Source organism: Anomaloglossus baeobatrachus, chromosome 5 (genome assembly GCF_048569485.1).
Source record: "Anomaloglossus baeobatrachus isolate aAnoBae1 chromosome 5, aAnoBae1.hap1, whole genome shotgun sequence".
Lineage (NCBI taxonomy): Eukaryota > Metazoa > Chordata > Amphibia > Anura > Aromobatidae > Anomaloglossus > Anomaloglossus baeobatrachus.
The window spans coordinates 118,076,211-118,093,981 of NC_134357.1; the positions used below are offsets into that span (position 1 = coordinate 118,076,211).

The 17,771-nt window shown below is 44.0% G+C and overlaps 1 long non-coding RNA gene across 1 annotated transcript in view; it reads right to left on the reverse strand.

The window, feature by feature from the left end:
• The window catches only part of LOC142309768 (uncharacterized), a 46,389-nt gene that overhangs the window by 12,100 nt on the left and 16,518 nt on the right, over positions 1-17,771 (reverse strand). Inside the window, exons 3-4 of the long non-coding RNA XR_012753991.1 lie at positions 1,783-1,849; positions 1,475-1,577 (exon numbers count right to left, since the gene is read on the reverse strand). This is a non-coding gene — a long non-coding RNA (uncharacterized LOC142309768). The remainder of the gene's footprint in view (positions 1-1,474; positions 1,578-1,782; positions 1,850-17,771) is intronic.

Sequence of the window (17,771 nt, forward strand, 5' to 3'; positions counted from 1 at the left end):
AGTGGAGAATGGCAAAAAAAAAAATCCAAAGTCAAACAGTCAGCTTTTTGCCAACGTTTCGGCTCTTATATTCAGAGTCTTCGTCTGGGCAAAGTTGTCAGTAATTAGTGCCTTGTTATTAGGACAAGGAAGCAGCAAAATTAATGTCAGGGCTGCAGTGAATCTGTGGTGAAGATAATGGAGTGCTGGCGCCTTAGGAGAGCAGCTGGGTGTCTGGGAGGAATATCCGGTGTGAAGGCTGCTGCTTCCTTGTCCTAATAACAAGGCACTCATTACTGCCTCAGGCAACTAGTGCTGCAAGTCTCTCAGTCATCCATAGGCTATGTGCCCACGGGAGCTTGTTTGTGTGGATTTTGCAGCGGAAAACCTGCGGATTTTTCTGGATTTTCCAGATAAATCCGCAGGTTTTAGCATGTACAGGCACTCCCCATGTTATCCTATGGGACATGGGGAGTGATGTGTCCACGCTGCGGAAAGTGCGGCCGCCGGACATGCTGCGGATGTAGGCATCCGCATGTATAATTGCATGTCAATTATTCATGCGGAATTACCTGCGGATGTCCCGGACCTCCGCTATGGAGATGAGAGGCCGAGACGTCCGCAAGTAAGCCGCGTGAATCTCCGCATGTTTCCCGCAGCTATTCCGCTGTAATCTAGCAGCTAAAAATAAGCTGGGGACGCCGGCGGGCAGCTGCGGGAAACATGCGCTCGTACCTGCGGATACATCCGCAGGTACGAACGCCCGTGGGCACATAGCCTCAGGATCAATTTTGCCCAGATGAAGGCTCTGAATATAAAAGCCAAAACATTGACAAAAAAAACAAAAAAAACAAAAAAAAACCACACACACAACAACTGACTTTTTGCAGAAATCACTAAAATAAAAAATATTTTCTCACAATCCCACATGTGCCAGAAATTTGTATTATATTGATCATCATTTTTCTGAGCAGCATTTACAATTATAAGGATCAGCAGTCTGATCGCTCATGTATTTCTGTTCATTACAGCTACACAGCTGTGATCACCAGAAACACTCACCTCTTGTCACTGGCAGCAGCCGGCCGAGTAAAACAAGAAGTGATTAATGCTAGCTACAGGAGTTATCATCACATGACCCTGTGCTACCATGACAACTATCGGTTAACAGCAAATATTTCAAAAAAACTGACCCGCACATCCTACAAGTGTGTATAGGTGCCAGCTGAAAAAACCTAGCAAATACAAAATGGATACAGCCGCACACTAAATGCCATCAATGTATAAGGGAACTCTGGTACTGCATTACTGCTATATGAAAAAATGAGATTTTTAGTTTATGTATTGGCCAATGCATGTAAGCCCGGAAACCAACGGCAAGGTAAATCTCAATATTCCGGGTCCCTAACTAAATTGCCACTATCTAGGTTAAAAACATCCATGTCTGGGCAGCTAGACTAAAAATCTAACTTGAAATGCCACTATCTGGACTAACCTCCATGTCTGGGCAGCTAGGACTCCTGGTATAAGGATTATGAACACAGCCTGGTTTATAGGGCGGAGTGCTCCTTACAGCTAAGGTGCTTTGCACTCAGTCACTGCAGGAGAGAGGAGACACATGTGAGCGTTCAGGGGGAAAGCGAAAAAGACAAAGAATTTCGAAATCAAAGAATGAGAAGGAAAGCGTGGAGAGAGAAACTGAATGGAGAACATGGACACTGAAAGGAGAGTAAAGACAAGAAAAAAAATAAAATAAAATAACTACTTCTTAGCGCACCTTCACGGAGCAATGACAAGACTCACCAGATGTAAATGGAGGACGAGCAATTACAGCAAATCTTCCAGAGACCCAGGACCACGTCACATCAGCCTGGTGGGCAACAAAGGTGAGGAGTTATGGAGATTATATACCAGTATTACAACTGTTCTTGTTACCCCATAGCAACCAGTCAGGCCTCAGCTTTTATTAATCCTGACTGGTTTCTATGGATGACTAGGAGAGGTTTGTCTTTTTTTTAAAAAATTATAAAGCCTTGATAAATGAGGAGAGGTTTCACAAGACTAAGGGGGGGGGGGGGGGGGGCTAAGTCAGTCTGGAAGGCCTCACATTGTGTTACTAAACTCTAGGGAGCGCACATACCATTAATCCATTAATGCCGTTCATCTGCACAGGGGGCCTAATAGGTTAGGGCAGGGGTCTCAAACTTGGCTGAGTATAAGTCGCATATAGACAGAAAAAAAGAAAAAAAAAAAACAAAGAAAAAATATTTGTGGGGCTGCATTCTTTGCTGGACCCAGTGACATTTTTAGTCATTGCATATTTTATTCTATAAACCTTTGGATCATCATTTTTCGCTCAATTATAACAAATGTGCACTTTTTTATTTCAGTTTATATATAAAAAAGTATTTTTAATGGGGAAAAAAAATCTTTTTTTCTCATTTTATCCACTTTTTGTAAGTAATATTTTACAATTACCACCATATAGTAATGTAAGCCAACATTTTGTAGTAATGTCCCCATCCTGGGGTAACGTACCCATATTGTCCCCTTGCAGCAATGTGCTCATCCTGTTGTAATATCCCCTGTTATTAGTGTAGATGTGTAGAGACGCTTCTCTGCGCGGTGCTGCAAATTATATTCACTTGAAGTAAAGCGCTAACCCCGTGTACAGAGCCGCAATAGTCACGGGGTCTAGGTGTCTGCAGGCCGTGTGCTTGAGACCTCTGGGTTAGGGATTCACTTACATTCTGTAATAGTCTCTTACCCATGTAGCGGAGCTGCGTGTATTAGACATATGTGGGCGGGTATGTACTGTGGAGGTGTATAAAACATATGTATCGGCTCTCATGATTGGTCTGTATGGTTGCTATGATATTTAGATGTGTTCACAGGATTGGACAGCATTGACACCTTTATGATTGGCCTTTCAGTTGCCTGGATACCACAATGCGTTGTGTGATTGGACAGTTCTACTATATAAGTGCTGGATCTTGGGACTTGGTATCTGCTAGGTTTACTCTTTTTAGACATTTATCTCTATGAGTCATACGGCTACCAAACATCAAATAGCATAATATCCTATCTAGGCCCACCACCCAATCTCTCCAGTCCCTTTTAGGCCCCCCAATCAAGTCTCTCCAGTCCCTTCTAAGCCACCACCAAGACTCTCCAGTCATGTTTAAGCACCCCCAGTGATATCTATGCCTCCAGCCCCTCATGTAGTGTATATACCCCCAGCATCTCCTGTGATGTATATGCACCCAACATTTCCTGTGGTGTCTAGTCCCCCAGTCCTGTCTGGGCCCCATCAGCCTCCACAGTCCCATATAGGCCTCACAGTACCATGTAGGCCCCTCCCAGCCTCCCCAGTACAGTACCATGTAGGCACCCCAGCCCTCCCCAGTGATGTATATGCCCCCAGCGTCTCCTCTGATGTATATGTCCCCAGTCGTGTCTGGGCCCCATCAGCCTCCCCAACCTATATAGCCTGCCCAGTCACATCTAGACCCCCCAGCCCACCTCAGTAATGCATATCACCCCAGCATTTCCTAAGTGATGTATATACTGAAGTCCCAGCTGACAAACCTGGAAGAGCAGTTGTGAGAATCAATAAGATCTATATCTCCTAATATCAAACCCGCACAAAAAAACTGCTCCAGCCACCACAGTAGGCATGAGTTAATTGTTTTACCAAACATAGCAGGGTAACTTTCAAGTTAATCATTTTGTGCGGCCCTCCAAATGATGGTAGAAAATTTCAATTGGCCTCCAGCCCGGATGTGTACAGATGCTCCCAGCACATACAATACCCAGGGCACACAGTGGCATACCGCTAATAGAGGCAGGCCACACGATCGCTATGGGGCCTGGAGTCAGCACTGATTACCATCGAGAAACACACTTTCAATTGTATCAGCAATTGGGGACCTGCTAGGATGGCCGAGCCTGCCAGGATGGAGGACATGCATAATGATGGGGCCATGATAGGGACAAATATACTAGAATGTAGGAAGTATATAACAGGATGGAGGACATTTACCAGGAAGGGGGATGTTAATACAGGATGGGGACATTACTACATAATGACAGGGGAGAGGAACAACTCATATGTCTTAATAAGATTTAGAGAGGTTCATACTTTGAAATGTAGATGTGAATATCAGGGTGGAATCTGATTGCAATCTAAGCTAAAATCTATGGAATATTCTGCAGTTTTTTCTGTAAAGATCGATCCAACTGCTGTCTCTAGAAAGAGCAGTGGCTCAGCGTCAATGTGTGGTAAGCATGCATGAGCTGGATGCCCCCTGCTGAAGAGAAGACTGCAAAGGTATGTTTAAAATTAATTGTTATCATAACAGAATTTGTTAAGTTACCATGTTGGCACTTTGCAGAAAAAAAAAAAATTGGGTTGTGTTGCTGTTTGGGCACGCAGCCTGTGAAAGGTTCGCCATCACTGCTTTATCATCACTCTCCGCGGTGTCTGCGGCACTCTGATGTATCAGCACAGCGGAGCACGGTCACGTCACTACTGCGTGCGGCTGTGCTGAGATGTGAAGAAAGCAGCAGTTCAGTAGACTTGCTAAGGAGACCAAAGCAGCGGAAATAGTGAGTATTTATGTATCACGGTAGTCAGACGACTATGGGGGCTGCACACTACTATATGGCAGTTGCATAAAAGTATATGGAGGTGCACAATTCTATATGGGGGATGCATAATACTATATGGAGAAATATAAAATGTGCATAACACTATTGTTATACAAGGGGTGCATAACACGAAATATGGAGTTCATTATAATACATGGAGGACTATGAAGAGTGCATTAAACTATATTAAGGACTATGGTGTGCATTATACTATGTGAAGGACTATGGTGGATGCATTATAATATATGGAGGGCTATGAGGTGCATTAGATGGTATGGAGTACCATGTGGGGCAAATTACTCTATGGAGGACTATGTGGGGCTCATTATACTATGTGGAAAGCTTTGTAAGGCCAATTATATTATTTGGAGGGCTATGAGGAAGTCTTTATACTTTACCTACAATTATTGGAGTGCCATTATACTGTATGCAAGCATCTTTTCAGTATGAAGATTTGTGTGGGATCTATCAGACTGGCCGTAGGGCTGTGAGGGGGCCATTATGCTGCGTGGAAGGCTGTATGGAGACCATTATACTATTTGGAGAGATACTGAACTTGAAGAAAAAGGATCCAGCATCCAAGTTCCAATTGAGTTACATTTTTTTCGTTATTCATTTAAGATAAAAGGGTTCTTCCATAATAATAAATCCAACTTACATGGCAGGGTGGAAAAAACATAATGCGTTTCGGAGTTGTGTGTGTGTTCTGATGTGTGTGTGTGTTCTGATGTGTGTGTGTGTGTTCTGATGTGTGTGTGTGTTCTGATGTGTGTGTCTGTTCTGATGTGTGTGTCTGTTCTGATGTGTGTGTCTGTTCTGATGTGTGTGTCTGTTCTGATGTGTGTGTGTGTTCTGATGTGTGTGTGTGTTCTGATGTGTGTGTGTGTTCTGATGTGTGTGTGTGTGTGTGTGTGTGTTCTGATGTGTGTGTGTGTGTTCTGATGTGTGTGTGTGTGTTCTGATGTGTGTGTGTGTTCTGATGTGTGTGTGTGTGTTCTGATGTGTGTGTGTGTTCTGATGTGTGTGTGTGTTCTGATGTGTGTGTGTGTGTTCTGATGTGTGTGTGTGTTCTGATGTGTGTGTGTTCTGATGTGTGTGTGTTCTGATGTGTGTGTGTGTGTTCTGATGTGTGTGTGTGTGTTCTGATGTGTGTGTTCTGATGTGTGTGTGTGTGTTCTGATGTGTGTGTTCTGATGTGTGTGTTCTGATGTGTGTGTTCTGATGTGTGTGTTCTGATGTGTGTGTTCTGATGTGTGTGTTCTGATGTGTGTGTTCTGATGTGTGTGTTCTGATGTGTGTGTTCTGATTTGTGTGTTCTGATGTGTGTGTGTTCAGATGTGTGTGTGTTCAGATGTGTGTGTCTGTTCAGATGTGTGTGTTCTGATGTGTGTGTGTGTGTGTGTGTGTGTGTTCTGATGTGTGTGTTCTGATGTGTGTGTTCTGATGTGTGTGTGTGTTCTGATGTGTGTGTGTGTGTTCTGATGTGTGTGTGTGTGTGTGTGTGTTCTGATGTGTGTGTTCTGATGTGTGTGTGTGTTCTGATGTGTGTGTGTGTGTTCTGATGTGTGTGTGTGTGTGTGTTCTGATGTGTGTGTTCTGATGTGTGTGTGTGTTCTGATGTGTGTGTGTGTGTGTGTGTGTGTGTGTTCTGATGTGTGTGTTCTGATGTGTGTGTGTGTTCTGATGTGTGTGTGTGTGTGTGTTCTGATGTGTGTGTGTGTGTTCTGATGTGTGTGTGTGTTCTGATGTGTGTGTGTGTTCTGATGTGTGTGTGTGTGTTCTGATGTGTGTGTCTGTTCTGATGTGTGTGTTCTGATGTGTGTGTGTGTTCTGATGTGTGTGTGTGTGTGTGTGTTCTGATGTGTGTGTGTGTGTGTTCTGATGTGTGTGTGTGTTCTGATGTGTGTGTGTTCTGATATGTGTGTGTGTGTTCTGATGTGTGTGTTCTGATATGTGTGTGTGTGTGTTCTGATATGTGTGTGTGTTCTGATATGTGTGTGTGTTCTGATATGTGTGTGCGTGTTCTGATGTGTGTGCGTGTTCTGATGTGTGTGCGTGTTCTGATGTGTGTGCGTGTTCTGATGTGTGTGCGTGTTCTGATGTGTGTGCGTGTTCTGATGTGTGTGTGTGTGTGTGTGTTCTGATGTGTGTGTGTGTGTGTTCTGGTGTGTGTGTGTGTTCTGATGTGTGTGTGTGTTCTGATATGTGTGTGTGTGTTCTGATGTGTGTGTGTGTGTTCTGATGTGTGTGTGTGTTCTGATGTGTGTGTGTGTTCTGATGTGTGTGTGTGTTCTGATGTGTGTGTGTGTGTTCTGATGTGTGACAGGGGAGAGGAACAACTCATATGTCTTGATAAGATTTAGAGAGGTTCATACTTTGAAATGTAGATGTGAATATCAGGGTGGAATCTGATTGCAATCTAAGCTAAAATCTATGGAATATTCTGCAGTTTTTTCTGTAAAGATCGATCCAACTGCTGTCTCTAGAAAGAGCAGTGGCTCAGCGTCAATGTGTGGTAAGCATGCATGAGCTGGATGCCCCCTGCTGAAGAGAAGACTGCAAAGGTATGTTTAAAATTAATTGTTATCATAACAGAATTTGTTAAGTTACCATGTTGGCACTTTGCAGAAAAAAAAAAAATTGGGTTGTGTTGCTGTTTGGGCACGCAGGCTGTGAAAGGTTCGCCATCACTGCTTTATCATCACTCTCCGCGGTGTCTGCGGCACTCTGATGTATCAGCACAGCGGAGCACGGTCACGTCACTACTGCGTGCGGCTGTGCTGAGATGTGAAGAAAGCAGCAGTTCAGTAGACTTGCTAAGGAGACCGAAGCAGCGGAAGTAGTGAGTATTTATGTATCACGGTAGTCAGACGACTATGGGGGCTGCACACTACTATATGGCAGTTGCATAAAAGTATATGGAGGTGCACAATTCTATATGGGGGATGCATAATACTATATGGAGAAATATAAAATGTGCATAACACTATTGTTATACAAGGGGTGCATAACACGAAATATGGAGTTCATTATAATACATGGAGGACTATGAAGAGTGCATTAAACTATATTAAGGACTATGGTGTGCATTATACTATGTGAAGGACTATGGTGGATGCATTATAATATATGGAGGGCTATGAGGTGCATTAGATGGTATGGAGTACCATGTGGGGCAAATTACTCTATGGAGGACTATGTGGGGCTCATTATACTATGTGGAAAGCGTTGTAAGGCCAATTATATTATTTGGAGGGCTATGAGGAAGTCTTTATACTTTACCTACAATTATTGGAGTGCCATTATACTGTATGCAAGCATCTTTTCAGTATGAAGATTTGTGTGGGATCTATCAGACTGGCCGTAGGGCTGTGAGGGGGCCATTATGCTGCGTGGAAGGCTGTATGGAGACCATTATACTATTTGGAGAGATACTGAACTTGAAGAAAAAGGATCCAGCATCCAAGTTCCAATTGAGTTACATTTTTTTCGTTATTCATTTAAGATAAAAGGGTTCTTCCATAATAATAAATCCAACTTACATGGCAGGGTGGAAAAAACATAATGCGTTTCGGAGTTGTGTGTGTGTTCTGATGTGTGTGTGTGTTCTGATTAGTGTGTGTGTTCTGATGTGTGTGTTCTGATTTGTGTGTGTGTGTGTGTGCGTGTGTGTTCTGATGTGTGTGTTCTGATGTGTGTGTTCAGATGTGTGTGTGTGTTCTGATGTGTGTGTTCTGATGTGTGTGTGTGTGTGTGTTCTGATGTGTGTGTTCTGATGTGTGTGTGTGTGTGTTCTGATGTGTGTGTGTGTGTGTTCTGGTGTGTGTGTGTTCTGGTGTGTGTGTGTGTGTGTGTTCTGATGTGTGTGTGTGTTCTGATGTGTGTGTGTGTGTGTTCTGATGTGTGTGTTCTGATGTGTGTGTTCTGATGTGTGTGTTCTGATGTGTGTGTGTTCTGATGTGTGTGTGTTCTGATGTGTGTGTGTGTTCTGATGTGTGTGTGTGTTCTGATGTGTGTGTGTGTTCTGATGTGTGTGTGTGTTCTGATGTGTGTGTGTGTGTGTGTTCTGATGTGTGTGTGTGTTCTGATGTGTGTGTTCTGATGTGTGTGTGTTCTGATTTGTGTGTGTGTTCTGATTTGTGTGTGTGTTCTGATGTGTGTGTGTTCAAATGTGTGTGTGTGTGTTCTGATGTGTGTGTGTGTGTGTTCTGATGTGTTTGTTCTGATGTGTGTGTGTGTGTGTGTTCTGATGTGTGTGTTCTGATGTGTGTGTGTGTGTGTGTGTGTTTTGATGTGTGTGTCTGTTCTGATGTGTCTGTTCTGATGTGTGTTCTGATGTGTGTGTGTGTGTTCTGATGTGTGTGTTCTGATGTGTGTGTGTGTTCTGATGTGTGTGTGTGTGCTCTGATGTGTGTGTGTGTGTGTGTTCGATGTGTGTGTCTGTTCTGATGTGTGTGTTCTGATGTGTGTGTGTGTTCTGATGTGTGTGTTCTGATGTGTGTGTGTGTTCTGATGTGTGTGTGTGTTCTGATGTGTGTGTGTGTGTGTGTGCTCTGATGTGTGTGTGTGTGTTCTGATGTGTGTGTGTGTTCTGATGTGTGTGTGTTCTGATGTGTGTGTGTGTTCTGATGTGTGTGTGTGTGTTCTGATGTGTGTGTGTGTGTGTTCTGATGTGTGTGTGTTCTGATGTGTGTGTGTGTGTGTTCTGATGTGTGTGTGTGTTCTGATGTGTGTGTTCTGATGTGTGTGTGTGTGTTCTGATGTGTGTGTGTGTTCTGATGTGTGTGTGTTCTGATATGTGTGTGTGTGTGTTCTGATGTGTGTGTGTGTTCTGATGTGTGTGTTCTGATGTGTATGTTCTGATGTGTGTGTTCTGATGTGTGTGTTCTGATGTGTGTGTTCTGATGTGTGTGTTCTGATGTGTGTGTTCTGATGTGTGTGTGTTCAGATGTGTGTGCGTGTTCTGATGTGTGTGCGTGTTCTGATGTGTGTGCGTGTTCTGATGTGTGTGCGTGTTCTGATGTGTGTGCGTGTTCTGATGTGTGTGTGTGTGTGTGTGTTCTGATGTGTGTGTGTGTGTTCTGATGTGTGTGTGTGTGTTCTGATGTGTGTGTGTGTGTTCTGGTGTGTGTGTGTTCTGATGTGTGTGTGTGTGTTCTGGTGTGTGTGTGTTCTGATGTGTGTGTGTGTGTTCTGATATGTGTGTGTGTGTTCTGATGTGTGTGTGTGTTCTGATGTGTGTGTGTGTTCTGATGTGTGTGTGTGTTCTGATGTGTGTGTGTGTGTTCTGATGTGTGACAGGGGAGAGGAACAACTCATATGTCTTGATAAGATTTAGAGAGGTTCATACTTTGAAATGTAGATGTGAATATCAGGGTGGAATCTGATTGCAATCTAAGCTAAAATCTATGGAATATTCTGCAGTTTTTTCTGTAAAGATCGATCCAACTGCTGTCTCTAGAAAGAGCAGTGGCTCAGCGTCAATGTGTGGTAAGCATGCATGAGCTGGATGCCCCCTGCTGAAGAGAAGACTGCAAAGGTATGTTTAAAATTAATTGTTATCATAACAGAATTTGTTAAGTTACCATGTTGGCACTTTGCAGAAAGAAAAAAAAATTGGGTTGTGTTGCTGTTTGGGCACGCAGCCTGTGAAATGTTCGCCATCACTGCTCTATCATCACTCTCCACGGTGTCTGCGGCACTCTGATGTATCAGCACAGCGGAGCACGGTCACGTCACTACTGCGTGCGGCTGTGCTGAGATGTGAAGAAAGCAGCAGTTCAGTAGACTTGCTGAGGAGACCGAAGCAGCGGAAGTAGTGAGTATTTATGTATCACGGTAGTCAGACGACTATGGGGGCTGCACACTACTATATGGCAGTTGCATAAAAGTATATGGAGGTGCACAATTCTATATGGGGGATGCATAATACTATATGGAGAAATATAAAATGTCCATAACACTATTGTTATACAAGGGGTGCATAACACAAAATATGGGGTTCATTATAATACATGGAGGACTATGATGAGTGCATTAAACTATATTAAGGACTATGGTGTGCATTATACTATGTGAAGGACTATGGTGGATGCATTATAATATATGGAGGGCTATGAGGTGCATTAGATGGTATGGAGTACCATGTGGGGCAAATTACTCTATGGAGGACTATGTGGGGCTCATTATACTATGTGGAAGGCTTTGTAAGGCCAAATATATTATTTGGAGGGCTATGAGGAAGTCTTTATACTTTACCTACAATTATTGGAGTGCCATTATACTGTATGCAAGCATCTTTTCAGTATGAAGATTTGTGTGGGATCTATCAGACTGGCCGTAGGGCTGTGAGGGGGCCATTATGCTGCGTGGAAGGCTGTATGGAGACCATTATACTATTTGGAGAGATACTGAACTTGAAGAAAAAGGATCCAGCATCCAAGTTCCAATTGAGTTACATTTTTTTTCGTTATTCATTTAAGATAAAAGGGTTCTTCCATAATAATAAATCCAAGTTACATGGCAGGGTGGAAAAAAGAAAATGCGTTTCGGAGTTAGGTGTGTGTTCTGATGTGTGTGTGTGTGTGTATTCTGGTGTGTGTGTGTGTTCTGATTTGTGTGTGTGTTCTGATGTGTGTGTGTTCTGATGTATGTGTGTTCTGATTTGTTTGTGTGTGTTCTGATGTGTGTGTGTGTTCTGATGTGTGTGTGTTCTGATGTGTGTGTGTGTGTGTATGTGTGTGTGTTCTAATGTGTGTGTACTCTGGTGTGTGTGGGTTCTGGTGTGTGTGTGTGTTCTGATGTTTGTGTGTTCTGATGTGTGTGTGTGTTTGTTCTGATGTTTGTGTGTTCTGATGTGTTTGTGTGTTCTGATGTGTGTGTGTTCTGATGTGTGTGTGTGTTCTGGTGTGTGTGTGTGTGTGTTCTGATGTGTGTGTGTGTGTTCTGATGTGTGTTCTGATGTGTGTGTGTTCTGGTGTGTGTGTGTGTGTTCTTGTGTGTGTGTTCTGATGTGTGTGTGTTCTGGTGTGTGTGTGTGTGTTCTGATGTGTGTGTTCTAATGTGTGTGTACTCTGGTGTGTGTGGGTTCTGGTGTGTGTGTGTGTGTTCTGATGTTTGTGTGTTCTGATGTGTGTGTGTGTTCTGATGTGTGTGTGTTCTGATGTGTGTGTGTTCTGATGTGTATGTGTGTGTGTTCTAATGTGCGTGTGTGTTCTGATGTGAGTGTGTTCTGATGTGTGTGTGTTCTGATTTGTTTGTGTGTTCTGATGTGTGTGTATGTGTGTGTTCTGATGTGTGTGTTCTGATGTGCGAAGGTGTGTTCAATGGGCGTGTGTGTTCTGATGTGTGTGTGTGTTCTGATGTGTGCGTGTGTTCTGATGTGTGCGTGTGTTCTGATGTGTGCGTGTGTTCTGATGTGTGCGTGTGTTCTGATGTGTGCGTGTGTTCTGATGTGTGCGTGTGTTCTGATGTGTGCGTGTGTTCTGATGTGTGCGTGTGTTCTGATGTGTGCGTGTGTTCTGATGTGTGCGTGTGTTCTGATGTGTGCGTGTGTTCTGATGTGTGTGTGTTCTGATGTGTGTGTGTTCTGATGTGTTTGTGTGTTGTGATGTGTGTGTGTGTTGTGATGTGTGTGTGTGTTCTGATGTGTGTGTGTGTTCTGGTTTGTTTGTGTGTTCTGATGTGTGTGTATGTGTGTGTTCTGATGTGTGTGTTCTGATGTGCGAAGGTGTGTTCAATGGGCGTGTGTGTTCTGATGTGTGTGTGTGTTCTGATGTGTGTGTGTGTTCTGATGTGTGCGTGTGTTCTGATGTGTGCGTGTGTTCTGATGTGTGCGTGTGTTCTGATGTGTGCGTGTGTTCTGATGTGTGCGTTCTGATGTGTGCGTGTGTTCTGATGTGTGCGTGTGTTCTGATGTGTGCGTGTGTTCTGATGTGTGTGTGTTCTGATGTGTTTGTGTGTTGTGATGTGTGTGTGTGTTGTGATGTGTGTGTGTTGTGATGTGTGTGTGTGTTCAGATGTGTGTGTTCTGATGTGCGAAGGTGTGTTCAATGGGCGTGTGTGTTCTGATGTGTGTGTGTGTTCTGATGTGTGTGTGTGTTCTGATGTGTGCGTGTGTTCTGATGTGTGCGTGTGTTCTGATGTGTGCGTGTGTTCTGATGTGTGCGTGTGTTCTGATGTGTGCGTTCTGATGTGTGCGTGTGTTCTGATGTGTGCGTGTGTTCTGATGTGTGCGTGTGTTCTGATGTGTGCGTGTGTTCTGATGTGTGCGTGTGTTCTGATGTGTGCGTGTGTTCTGATGTGTGCGTGTGTTCTGATGTGTGTGTGTTCTGATGTGTGTGTGTTCTGATGTGTGTGTGTTCTGATGTGTTTGTGTATTGTGATGTGTGTGTGTGTTGTGATGTGTGTGTGTGTTCTGATTTGTTTGTGTGTTCTGATGTGTGTGTATGTGTGTGTTCTGATGTGTGTGTTCTGATGTGCGAAGGTGTGTTCAATGGGCGTGTGTGTTCTGATGTGTGTGTGTGTTCTGATGTGTGTGTGTGTTCTGATGTGTGCGTGTGTTCTGATGTGTGCGTTCTGATGTGTGCGTTCTGATGTGTGCGTGTGTTCTGATGTGTGCGTGTGTTCTGATGTGTGCGTGTGTTCTGATGTGTGCGTGTGTTCTGATGTGTGCGTGTGTTCTGATGTGTGTGTGTTCTGATGTGTTTGTGTGATGTGCGTGTGTGTTGTGATGTGCGTGTGTGTTCTGATGTGTGTGTGTTCTGATGTGTGTGTGTTCTGATGTGTGTGTTCTGATGTGTGTGTTCTGATGTGTGTGTTCTGATGTGTGTGTTCTGATGTGTGTGTGTGTGTGTGTGTGTTCTGGTGTGTGTGTTCTGATCTGTGTGTGTGTGTGTGTGTGTTCTGGTGTGTGTGTGTTCTGATGTGTGTGTGTCTGTGTTCTGATGTGTGTGTGTCTGTGTTCTGATGTGTGTGTTCTGATGTGTGCGTGTGTTCTGATGTGTGCGTGTGTTCTGATGTGTGCGTGTGTTCTGATGTGTGCGTGTGTTCTGATGTGTGCGTGTGTTCTATGTGTGCGTGTGTTCTGATGTGTGCGTGTGTGTTCTGATGTGTGCGTGTGTGTTCTGATGTGTGCGTGTGTGTTCTGATGTGTGCGTGTGTGTTCTGATGTGTGCGTGTGTGTTCTGATGTGTGCGTGTGTGTTCTGATGTGTGCGTGTGTGTTCTGATGTGTGTGTGTGTGTTCTGATGTGTGTGTTCTGATGTGTGTGTGTGTTCTGATGTGTGTGTTCTGATGTGTGCGTGTGTGTTCTGATGTGTGTGTGTGTTCTGATGTGTGTGTTCTGATTTGTGTGTGTGTTCTGATGTGTGTGTTCTGGTGTGTTCTGATGTGTGTGTTCTGATGTGAGTGTGTGTTCTGATGTGTGTTCTGATGTGTGTGTTCTGATGTGTGTGTTCTGATGTGTGTGTGTGTTCTGATGTGTGTGTGTGTTCTGATGTGAGTGTGTGTTCTGATGTGAGTGTGTGTGTTCTGATGTGAGTGTGTGTGTTCTGGTGTGTGTGTGTTCTGATGTGTGTGTGTTCTGATGTGTGTGTGTGTGTGTGTTCTGATGTGTGTGTTCTGATGTGTGTTCTGATGTGTGTTCTGATGTGTGTGTTCTGATGTGTGTGTTCTGATGTGTGTGTGTGTTCTGATGTGTGTGTGTGTTCTGATGTGAGTGTGTGTTCTGATGTGAGTGTGTGTTCTGATGTGAGTGTGTGTTCTGATGTGTGTGTTCTGATGTGAGTGTGTGTTCTGATGTGAGTGTGTGTGTTCTGATGTGAGTGTGTGTGTTCTGATGTGAGTGTGTGTTCTGGTGTGTGTGTTCTGATATGTGGTTTCTGATGTGTGTGTGTGTTCTGATGTGAGTGTGTGTGTTCTGATGTGAGTGTGTATGTTCTGATGTGAGTGTGTGTGTTCTGATGTGAGTGTGTGTGTTCTGATGTGAGTGTGTGTGTTCTGATGTGAGTGTGTGTTCTGGTGTGTGTTCTGGTGTGTGTGTGTTCTGATATGTGGTTTCTGATGTGTGTGTGTGTTCTGATGTGTGTGTGTGTGTGTGTGTGTGTGTTCTAATGTGTGTGTGTGTGTGTTCTGGTGTGTGTGTGTGTTCTGATGTGTGTGTGTGTTCTGATGTGTGTGTGTGTTCTGATGTGTGTGTGTGTTCTGATGTGTGTGTGTGTTCTGATGTGTGTGTGTGTTCTGATGTGTGTGTGTGTTCTGATGTGTGTGTGTGTTCTGATGTGTGTGTGTGTGTATGTGTGTGTGTGTTCTGATGTGTGTGTGTTCTGATGTGTGTGTGTACTGATGTGTGTGTGTGTTCTGATGTGTGTGTGTGTGTTCTGATGTGTGTGTTCTGATGTGTGTGTGTGTTCTGATGTGTGTGTGTGTTCTGATGTGTGTGTGTGTGTTCTGATGTGTGTGTGTTCTGATGTGTGTGTGTGTGTTCTGATGTGTGTGTGTGTGTGTGTATTTTGGTGTGTGTGGGTTCTGTTGTGTGTTCTGATGTGTGTGTGTGTGTGTGTATTTTGGTGTGTGTGGGTTCTGGTGTGTGTGTGTGTGTTCTGGTGTGTGTGTGTGTGTGTGTGTGTTCTAATGTGTGTGTGTGTTCTGATGTGTGTGTTTATTCTAGTGTGTGTGTTCTGATGTGTGTGTGTGTGTTCTGATCTGTGTTCTGATTTGTGTGTGTGTTCTGATGTGTGTGTGTGTGTGTGTGTGTGTATGTGTGTGTGTTCTAATGTGTGTGTACTCTGGTGTGTGTGGGTTTTGGTGTGTGTGTGTGTGTGTGTTCTGATTGTGTGTTCTGATGTGTGTGTGTTTGTTCTGATGTTTGTGTGTTCTGATGTGTGCGTGTGTTCTGATGTGTGCGTGTGTTCTGATGTGTGCGTGTGTTCTGATGTGTGCGTGTGTTCTATGTGTGCGTGTGTTCTATGTGTGCGTGTGTTCTGATGTGTGCGTGTGTTCTGATGTGTGCGTGTGTGTTCTGATGTGTGCGTGTGTGTTCTGATGTGTGCGTGTGTGTTCTGATGTGTGCGTGTGTGTTCTGATGTGTGTGTGTGTGTTCTGATGTGTGTGTTCTGATGTGTGTGTGTGTTCTGATGTGTGTGTTCCGATGTGTGCGTGTGTGTTCTGATGTGTGTGTGTGTGTTCTGATGTGTGTGTTCTGATGTGTGTGTGTGTTCTGATGTGTGTGTTCTGATGTGTGCGTGTGTGTTCTGATGTGTGTGTGTGTGTGTGTTCTGATGTGTGTGTTCTGATTTGTGTGTGTGTTCTGATGTGTGTGTTCTGGTGTGTTCTGATGTGTGTGTGTGTTCTGATGTGTGTGTGTGTTCTGATGTGAGTGTGTGTTCTGATGTGTGTGTTCTGATGTGTGTGTTCTGATGTGTGTGTTCTGATGTGTGTGTGTGTTCTGATGTGTGTGTGTGTTCTGATGTGTGTGTGTTCTGATGTGTGTGTGTGTGTTCTGATGTGAGTGTGTGTTCTGATGTGAGTGTGTGTGTTCTGATGTGAGTGTGTGTGTTCTGGTGTGTGTGTGTTCTGATGTGTGTGTGTGTGTGTGTTCTGATGTGAGTGTGTGTTCTGATGTGTGCGTGTGTGTTCTGATGTGTGTGTGTGTTCTGATGTGTGTGTTCTGATGTGTGCGTGTGTGTTCTGATGTGTGTGTGTGTGTTCTGATGTGTGTGTTCTGATGTGTGTGTGTGTTCTGATGTGTGTGTTCTGGTGTGTTCTGATGTGTGTGTGTGTTCTGATGTGAGTGTGTGTTCTGATGTGTGTTCTGATGTGTGTGTTCTGATGTGTGTGTTCTGATGTGTGTGTTCTGATGTGTGTGTTCTGATGTGTGTGTTCTGATGTGTGTGTGTGTTCTGATGTGAGTGTGTGTTCTGATGTGAGTGTGTGTTCTGATGTGAGTGTGTGTGTTCTGATGTGAGTGTGTGTGTTCTGATGTGAGTGTGTGTGTTCTGGTGTGTGTGTGTTCTGATGTGTGTGTGTGTGTTCTGATGTGTGTGTTCTGATGTGTGTTCTGATGTGTGTTCTGATGTGTGTTCTGATGTGTGTTCTGATGTGTGTGTGTGTGTGTTCTGATGTGAGTGTGTGTGTTCTGATGTGAGTGTGTGTGTTCTGATGTGAGTGTGTGTGTTCTGATGTCAGTGTGTGTTCTGGTGTGTGTGTTCTGATATGTGGTTTCTGATGTGTGTGTGTGTTCTGATGTGAGTGTGTGTGTTCTGATGTGAGTGTGTGTTCTGGTGTGTGTGTGTTCTGATGTGTGTGTGTGTATGTGTGTGTTCTGATGTGTGTGTGTGTTCTGATGTGTGTGTGTGTTCTGATGTGTGTGTGTTCTGATGTGTGTGTGTTCTGATGTGTGTGTGTTCTGATGTGTGTGTGTTCTGATGTGAGTGTGTTCTGATGTGAGTGTGTGTGTTCTGATGTGAGTGTGTGTGTTCTGGTGTGTGTGTGTTCTGATGTGTGTGTGTGTGTGTGTGTTCTGATGTGTGTGTTCTGATGTGTGTGTGTGTTCTGATGTGAGTGTGTGTTCTGATGTGTGCGTGTGTGTTCTGATGTGTGCGTGTGTGTTCTGATGTGTGTGTTCTGATGTGTGTGTTCTGATGTGTGTGTGTTCTGATGTGTGTGTGTTCTGATGTGTGTGTGTTCTGATGTGTGCGTGTGTTCTGATGTGTGTGTGTGTGTATATTTTGGTGTGTGTGGGTTCTGTTGTGTGTTCTGATGTGTGTGTGTGTGTGTGTGTGTGTGTGTATTTTGGTGTGTGTGGGTTCTGGTGTGTGTGTGTGTGTGTTCTGATGTGTGTGTTTATTCTAGTGTGTGTGTTCTGATGTGTGTGTGTGTGTGTTCTGATGTGTGTTCTGATTTGTGTGTGTGTGTGCGTGTGTGTGTGTGTGTGTGTGTGTATGTGTTCTAATGTGTGTGTACTCTGGTGTGTGTGTGTTCTGATGTGTGTGTGTGTTCTGATGTGTGTGTGTTCTGATGTGTGTGTGTTCTGATGTGTGTGTGTTCTGATGTGTTTGTGTTCTGATGTGTTTGTGTGTTCTGATGTGTTTGTGTGTTCTGATGTGTTTGTGTGTTCTGATGTGTGTGTGTTCTGATGTGTG